This window comes from Pavona decussata, unplaced genomic scaffold (genome assembly GCF_977016875.1).
Source record: "Pavona decussata unplaced genomic scaffold, jaPavDecu1.1 SCAFFOLD_242, whole genome shotgun sequence".
Lineage (NCBI taxonomy): Eukaryota > Metazoa > Cnidaria > Anthozoa > Scleractinia > Agariciidae > Pavona > Pavona decussata.
This window is the reverse complement of record NW_028145647.1, coordinates 193,721-203,030: the sequence shown is the minus strand read 5'-3', so window position 1 is coordinate 203,030 and position 9,310 is coordinate 193,721.

Sequence of the window (9,310 nt, the reverse complement as noted above, 5' to 3'; positions counted from 1 at the left end):
GTCTTTTAATTTATTCTTGGTTATAAACTTTCCGTGAACAACATAACATTAAAAATTATTCCTCTACAAGAGCGTGTAATTATTTAATTTGTTTTCCACAGACTCAAGCTACTGATTTTCATCAGAAATTATATTCCAGCAAGACGCTCTTTAGAGCGTAACGCGGAATGCTTAGGGCGATGTTAGCATTAACTTTGAATTGAATGGCTGATTACCTGTTGGAGTTCGATATCGTTGATTGCAGAACATGATGACTTTTTGGTAGTTACCCAGTTATCAATCGATTTCATTAGCTGTTAATGATACCGTGAGATAACAGCAATCTGATATATACCGAAGATTCTCGTGATTGTTACGAGTGATGGATTACAAACCTTACCGTCAGCGCTGATTATATTCTGGTTACGTACTGTCAGTGAGTTGTTTTCATCAAGAAAACAGAACGACAAACAGATACAAAGCCATTCATAACACCTGTAATGTTATGCGAAACTAAAATACGTGAAAATAAAATATTCCTTGGGACTCAATGCACGCAGGCACGTGCACGAGGGTATAGCAGGGCTAAAGATATCGAGTTCGAGCAAAACACTCTTTTCTTGCTTAGTTCCAGCCAGCGCAGCAGTGAAGAAGGGATCTCTCACGAGCATGACCCACGAGAATTTTTTCGGCAAGATTTCCGCACAGCCCCAACATTAATTATGCATACAGTCATTGTTCAAAGGAAACAATAGGGATAACAATAGGGCGCCGTTGGGATTACTTCTCTTTGTTCCTCTTTGCTTTAAAGTTTTCTTTCTAAGCCCATGTGGGCTTTGCCAAAGTTTTCGAATTTTGGGTTAAAAAAATACGGAAAATCTAAACAAACTTTGACGAGTTTAGCAATTTTTACGCATTTTAATTTGTACACGTTTTAAAAATGTTTAGAATTAAGGGGAAAATTTCCGCACAGCCCGATACATTAATTATGCACGCTGATGTATTAATTATGTATGCGCTTCATTGTTTCCCGGATTCCCATGACTTTTTCTCCCCTTCGCTCCCAATTTTTCCCAATCCCATTCTCCTTATTTTTCTACTACAGACCCCTAACTCTTTTTTTTTTCGGTCTATCTACCATACCGAGCCTTGAACTGAAGCCTTACTGTTAGTGTTGGATTCCCTGTCCATCTGCTTTACCACTACACTACGAGAAATTTGTTGGAAATTACCGCTCACATAATAAATATATTTTATTTTTTGTCAGCCATTGAAAATCTACATAACAATACAAAGGCAGTTTTTTCATGTGCGTTGCATTTGCCTTGCCATTTTCAAGGAAAAATGCGTCATTTTCACCCCTTCATTGGCCGGTCTCGGTTTGGGTCTTTCTCCTAATCATAGCCCATGCAACCATGTTATAGTGGTTATAGAGCATTACGGAGCCTTGGCCGACGTCACTAGCGTAGTTGTTGCTTGTCGTCTCATTATTTTTGTGTCTGTCCTTTGCTGTTTCGTCCATCGCTTCCGGCCCTACGTCAATGCCATGCCACTGCGTCTGCTATTTGACTGACCTTCGCCCATCGTTCCAAGCCTTTAATCAACTTTTAAAGTCGCCCAATATCCTTGCGGATCACGAATAGTGAACAGAATAGTACAAGGAACACAATCTAAACGCGTCGTCCGTGAAACGTCCACCAGTTAGGTGCAGGAATGCCTTCAGGACGAGCAATATTAGTATATATTGTAAGATGCTAACCTTTAAGAAGTTCGCCCGGACTGATAAAGCATTCCTGTAGCCCTCTGCGCACCCTTCGAGATTCGCCGGAGGGAGACGAAATATCAGATAACACATGAAGCCCGCACGTCTGTGCAAGCGAGAACCTGTGGCTTCATTTTAGGAACGACAGCAGCATAAATAGGACGTAAAACAAAAAGAAAGTTATAGAAATACTTTATTTTGAATAGTTACGGCAAGCCACTGGTTAATCCGCCGTTATTTTTACGGCTCACGCGAAAACATATCACTTAATTCTTCTCGGGTTTTAGTTATTTAATTACATTTGGGTGCATGCTTGTACGTTAGGTTGTTGCCTCGTTGGTAAAATAGTTAATGGTTTAAAACAGATTATCAAAAACTGGATCATCGTAAAATGCAATTCCAGGGATTTGATTGGTTCAGCAGCCATGGTATATGAGCCATTATACCATGCCCGATTGAAAACGATTATTAAATTCTCTTCTGGTTGTTCTTGCAAAGCGAAATCAGCAAGATCTAGCGTAATTTCTTGATTGTTTTTAATAAAACAATTATTCCACTCGCGCTTGTTGGATATGAGATGATTATAGACAACTCGGCGCTACGCGCCTCGTTGGCAAAGGTAAAGGGATATTGCCAGGTGCCAGGCAAATATTCTGGTCATCAACTCGCTATCGTGCTCAAGGGAACGCGTAGACACGTTTTCCGATGCGTTAAATACGTTAAATACGGTTACCACTGTAACACTCGCAGCTCTTGGTCTCCTTTACTGGCCGCATTCTTTCTAGGCTCTGCGCTTGCGAAGTTGCGCATATATATAGTACAACCAGGATCAACACCCATAATTGCGAGGTAAGAGACCCATGTAAACTTCTACACTCTGTAGTGTTTCTTGGCAAATTAGTTAGTCGCTGAGCTTTCTTGTGATCATCAAAGTCGATCTTCTGACAGCAGACATCAATTTGGCGGGCTTAGCCTTCTTGAAAGGTCGAGAGACGTAGGTGGCCATTACACGTTCACTCTTTAGGACTGACGTTTTCTTGAGCTTCGAGGGCTTATCTACTAGGAAAACGTACTTGTTTTTCAAATATATCACAGCATCCTTCTCGACTAAGAAATCTGATCCAAGTATTGCTTCATAAGGAAGGTTTTGCATAACATAGAACTGGCTATGGTACACGATACCATTTATTTCCACCGGTATGTCAATCTGTCCTAACACAGGTACTCTGTCGCCACTGATTGTGTTAACAGACGGAACGGAACCTATCGAACATTTTTGCTGCGTACTCACAACCATAGATCTTCTTCACAAGGTTTTCATTCATAGCGGAAACACATGCTCCAGTGTCTATGAGTAAGTCGACTGGATGACCTTGTAACTTTCCACTTAGGAACACATTACTACTCACAAATTCCGCTACGTGCCTCTTCTTCTCTGGTTGTCCGACATTGCTGCTAGTGTTGCACGTTTGTATCTGACGTATTTGTTCTGATAGGGGCTCTTCTTTGCTGATGATCGTCACTTGACGCTTGCTTTTCTTTGGATCTCCTTCAGTGGGGGAAGAAACGGTGACTTTAATGTCCTCTTTGTAAGCGTGCTTGTAGGGCTCAGGTAACTTGGATTTTACATGAACGTTTGGGAACTGATTACAGTGGAAGTTTGATCGCGATCGTGGAACGTTCCCGCGTGGGGTGTCTGGTTCCTTGGTCGATTTGTGTGACTGGGAAAATGCCTCTTTCCGGATAAGGTATTAAACGCACCCACATAAGCTACCCTTTCCCGTGGTGCCGGGCTTACTGAAGTCTCAGTACCTCCAGCTAAACGGGAACTATTGAAACACTGATTTTCTCTCGGATTAGCTGCAATGCTGTCAGATGATGCCTGAGCAGCTGGCTGCGATGAGATTGGATATTCTTGTGGGAGCTGTTGCTGTGGTAAATCACGCTGGTTGTAGCTACTGTAATAAACATTCTCAGGACAGTTATACTGATGATGACCAGGACTGTTGCATTTGAAGCAAATTGGTCTTCTATCTCGGATTCTCGGGCGTGGTTGTTGGTCGTATTTTCGACCTGTAGGCTTTGCACTGATTCGAGCTTCAACTGTAAGATCGTGAGGTCTGCGCAACCTGGTGGAGCAAGCACCTATGTTCCTATTGAAAGTGCTAGTAGACTGTGCGGTGTCAGGACTGAGGGAATTTGATCGGTTTCCCTGAACTGTTTGGTTGGTCTGTGCTGGCTTAGTACTGCTGTCTGCATGATGGACTTCATTGACGGACGTGCCTCAGTCATCCGTAACTGTAACTGGGTTGTCAATTGAGTCTTTTGTTTTAATCTCAGGATTCACGGCGGCTGGGCTTCCCGTGATAACACCTCCACAGGTAAATCCAAATCTGTCTTTTTCTCCCTCCACCTGTTTAGCAGTGTGCGTGTGTGTCGAATTGTCGCCTTTGGCTGTCAAATACTGTATGGTCCTATCTGTCTGCAATGATGGAGGTACCCTGGAAACTACTTCTGCGAAGCTAGGTTTCTCTGGTCGGGGACTGAGATGCTCAATTAGGATTTCCTGCAGTTCAAAAGGATCTTTTAAGTCAGGCGAGTAGGCATCTTCGATCCATGGATAAGGAGACGGCTTGACATCTTCTGTAGGCAGTTTGACAACCATTACTGGTAGTGGGGTCTGAGGATCACTATCATGGTGGCTTAAATCTGCAGTGTCGGCAGTCTGGATGTGCCCGTCTGTTGTAGGCCACAACCTGGATGGATAGGGGACTGGACCTGGTAGATCAAACATGGCCTCGCACTCGTTTTCATCGTTGGATGAATATTCCTCGTCTGAAAGTGGCGGCAAATCATATAGGCCTGGATCTAGCTGGCCAGTGGTATCCTCTTGAAAAGGAGAGTCACTGTGGCTGTTGTCGAGGGTCTGATCTGATGTGGGCACCTCAGGATCTGCTTTGAAGTCCGCAGACAGTGGTGCGGTCATGTCTGTAGGCATGTAGGCAACAGGGTTAGCCAAGGTTGTGTAAATTGATCACAGGGCAGTAAAAGCTGGTCAGCGGTCGATGTGTCTTCTGGACCTTCTGTCAGCGCGGAGACGACTGATTGTGGCATAGTTTCTCCTTCACAATACGCTGGGTCAAAGTCATCTAAAATATCATACCCCTCGGGCTCAGGTTCATAATCGCAGTAACAATCCGAGTCGCCAAGGTATTCATGATCATCAAGTTCACTTGTATAATCTTCAAATTGGCTGCTGGATACTTTGGCATCCATGAACTGCCCCAAGGAAGGATCACTTTCATTGTTAAAAGCAGCGACACGGTTCGGTTGTCGTGGTGGGGGTAAAGCCCGCATTCAGGCGTGCTTGAAATCCCGTTGACCACCTACTTGTATCAGGAGCGGGCAACGCGTACCTGGGTGCTGGTTGCCGTTCACGGTTTCCTCGCTGGGGACAACTGTTCTGATAATGGCCACTCAGGTCACAAGAAAAACACACAGGTCGACCATCTCTTGATCTTTTCCGATCGTTTCGCGTCTCTTGTCGCCGCTGTGCAAAACCATTAAGGTGTGCATCCACCCTTCTATCCAAACTAGTAATTTGATTCAGCAGGTGGCTTTCCACACGTTCCATACGTTTCATAAGTTCCGTAAGGTCAAACTTATCTTGATAGTTCCGTTAGGGTTTTGAATAAGCGGCAATTTTGTTTGACTTTGTAGTTGAAGGTGAAAGTTCACTTAACTTCTTTGTTAGTGTCTCTATTTGCGCCTGGAAAGACTGTTGTTGCGAGGCATTGGGCGGAACACAGGCACCTGTTGTGTCGGCAGGTATCTGTTGATTACGGTTGATGGCTTCAATCAATCGTCCTATCTGGCTATTTTCTGTGTTGCCAGTCACACTTTCGCAAGAGGTACTGTCACTATCCGTAGATTCTCTTACACGGGTATTACGCGAGAAAATTGTGTGAATGTCAGCAGGTGGATTAGTAGGTGATAACGGTTGTCCACCAACAATGTTATTGCCGTCGATTGGTGAAGTACTTGGTGGTTCTTGTTGTCCAATTAAAGTACAATCCACACGCGGGGTTGAAATTGGAATTTGCAAACCCCCTACTGTAAAAGTGTTAGAGATTCTGTTGTATCTGTTAACAGGTGACGTACTCACTGGTACCTGTTGTCCACCTGTTGCACAAGCGTTCTCCGTAAAGTTCTCTTCTCTTGTTCTCCTTTTTTTTTTAATTGCAACACGAAGAACACTACATTACAAAACAAGAGGAACACTACTTACAATACCACCTACAATACGTTACTTATACTATTTACTACATAATACGTCCTTAGACTGCAATTCTTACACTACTTTTTACAGTTTTTTTTCGCTTACACACCTATGTACCTATTAAATTATAATTCAAAATGGGTTTCCATTTAGCCTCTAACATCTTCCTATTATTAAACTTAGCAGCAATGTGACATTCAGTTTCATATTTTCTTTTAACTAGTCTAGTTGCGAAAGGAAGAAAGGAAGACTATTATTCCTACGGCAATTCCATAAATGTAGCTTACCTAAAACGATTAAGTAATTAAACAGAGAACAATTAGTATCTGTCACACCAATTAAAATAGTCTTTAACTCAAGTTTCCTTTGTTCTTTGGCTATACCGATCCAATAAGATTCAAATTCTTCCCAAAATGCACGTGAGTAAACACAGTAAAAGAATAAGTGATCAATTGTTTCCGCACTAGTATTGCAAAAAGTGCAAAGATCGCTTTGTATTAAACCTATCTTAGCTAAGTGGGAATTATTTTAAATTGAAAGCATTGCACATATGTCTCGCAGATACAGGACCTTATTAATGAGAAGGCCTTTTTTGCTTCCACATCATCAATAGAAAATTTTGATTTCAACTTTGTGAAGCCTCTGGTCTCTGTCGCTTTACTGGATATAAGCAAACCGTAGAAATCCCTAGACTTGCTAAGTGCTGGATCAAAAATTTTATCACCGATTTTAAATTGCAGTGATCGGACATGATCTTTATCACTAATTTCGTGGCATCGAATTCTTAGATGACTTGGTACAGCGCAACGAACACCAGTCCAGGTCAGAAAGTTGGAATCCTTTAAGCCATTATGTTTTGCAAGGTTAAAGGACTCTGTGTTACTCAAATCAAATTTTAAGTCACTTGAAAGAACAATATTTGCGCTATTATAATTATTATAAAATAAAGGTTTACCGTTTACTCTAATGTTATGATTGTTCCAGATGATTGTTTCACGTAGACTTACAAGATCAAATCTAGAACGAAAATCTGACATCTCCTTATAAAATATTGGGGAAATGTTTTAGTCATTAATATTATAATCACAATGAAGAAAAAATTCTCCATCAAATGGATTTAGTAAATGTAATAGATAGGCTTTCCAGGGATAAAAATTATCGCTTAAAAATCTTCCGATCCATGAAAAAAAAAAAAGTCGAAGTGACATAATTGACGTTGTAAAATCAGTTACCTTTAGGCCACCAAATTCGAAATCATTTATTACTGCTGTCCTGGCGATTTTATCAGGACCCTTCCAAAGAAAATGATATATAATTGTTTGAAGAGCCTTTATGAACTCCAAAGGAGAAGGAAAAATTGACGAGACGTATAAAATTTTAGGAAGTAATAAACTCTTAATAATTGTGACTTTACCAAACAGAGAGAGGCCTCTCTAACTCCACAAGCGTATCTGAGATTTAATTCCTTTGAGCTTATCGTAGAAATTCTTTTGCACTGATTCTTCGTTATTGTAACTAAAGTGAACCCCTAAAGCTTTTACAGTTTTACGCCATTTCAATGCTAGAGGTGTTTCGATGTTATTACGGGAGGAGCCAATCCACATTGCTTCAGTCAAGTAACTTAGAAAAGTATTGAGCAGATCTGATATCCGACACAAAAGCTGTTAAATCATCTGCATACTGCACCATTTTGAATTCTTTTGCACCTATTTTGTTTCCATCTATTTCTGAACATGAGCGAATAGCGACTGCTAGTAGTTCCACAGCAATGATAAACAAGGAAGGAGAAAGGGGGTCTCCCTACCTTACACCTCGATTTATTTCAAAGCTAGCTGAGAGCGTTCCATTGTTGATAATACAACTTGTTATGTTACTGTAAAAGGTTTCTATCCATCTTGTAAGACTAGATCCAAATCCAAAGACTTTTAAACATTTGAACATAAAATTCCACTCCAGACTATCAAAAGCTTTCTCAAAATCTATAAAAAGTAGCAATCCAGTGATATCATAAGTTTTCGTGTAATCCATTATATCTAGAATTGATCTTGCGGCTCTCCCTATGTAGCGACCTGAAACGTACCCAGTTTGATTGCTATGAATGATTTCGGGTAAAACTTTGACAATACGGGTCGCTATAACTTTGGACGCAATTTTGGCGTCGACGTTAGTCAAGGAGATTGGCCTCCAATTTTCTAAGTAAGTCCTAGCCTTGTCCTGTTTCTCAATAAGAGTAATCACTTCCTGTCTCTGAGATGGGGACATTTCCTTCTTCATAAAACTTCAATCATATTTGTCAACGCCAAAATTCAATATCGACAATGTGAGTACGATCCACCAGCATTTTCTGTGAATTTTGGTCATCAGTCATTTTGTTTGGACTTATATTATAGATTGTGATTACTGAAGAAGATGTGAGTAGGTTTTTTAAGGCCGTAAGGTTGATAAGAGAGACAACTAAAAGAAGCATTTAGATTCATGCAGATGCACTGAAATGTCAACCCCCTCCCTTTCAATATCATTTGCTAAGTGTTGTACACTTTGACTAAGCTAACCCTTGCACTACCAACATCTGAAAGCTAATTCTAAGTTAGTAATATTCATGTCATTGTTGGCTATTCCTTAGGGTTTGGTGTTATAGCAAAACACTATCCCCTTGTTGTTTTGATTTCCTTAATTTTTATTTCCCGTCTGCTTGACAGTGGATTAAAATTATATGGAGATTTCAAAAAATGCTGCTCACTTCTGGTAGTGAAAGGGTTGGTGGGAAAGGGAGACTGTTGCGCAGGGTAACACTTAACCATGCCCCATAGTATCTATTATTTGCCCCTCTGTTAAATGCTTACACTCTTTGAGTGACCTCTTCTCAAATCCATGATGATAAATTTGTCACCGTATTCTTGATTAAGCAATCAGTTGGCTATTCCCCAGAGTGACCAATTAACAAAGGTTTGGAAGGATGACTAAGGAGATCAAGGCAATTTATAGAACCTTCTAGTCAGGAATTTACCATAACAAATTCAAGGACGGGGGGGGGGGGTGGGGGGAATAGGACTTTCCAGAAAGGAATATTATTTTTTTCCACAACCAGCAGGGCTGCCACATTTTTTGTACCAACCTTGAAATCCTTTTTTCTTCTTCCTTTGCAATGCAGGTTTCTTTTTTCTACATTTTCCTTTTGCACAATTTTCCCCCTGTTTTTGGAGCCCCCCCCCCCCCCCCCTTCACATTTCTAATGGTGCATAACCAACGTACTGCTAATTACAGTGTATGACTACCAGCGTCTGCGTGGA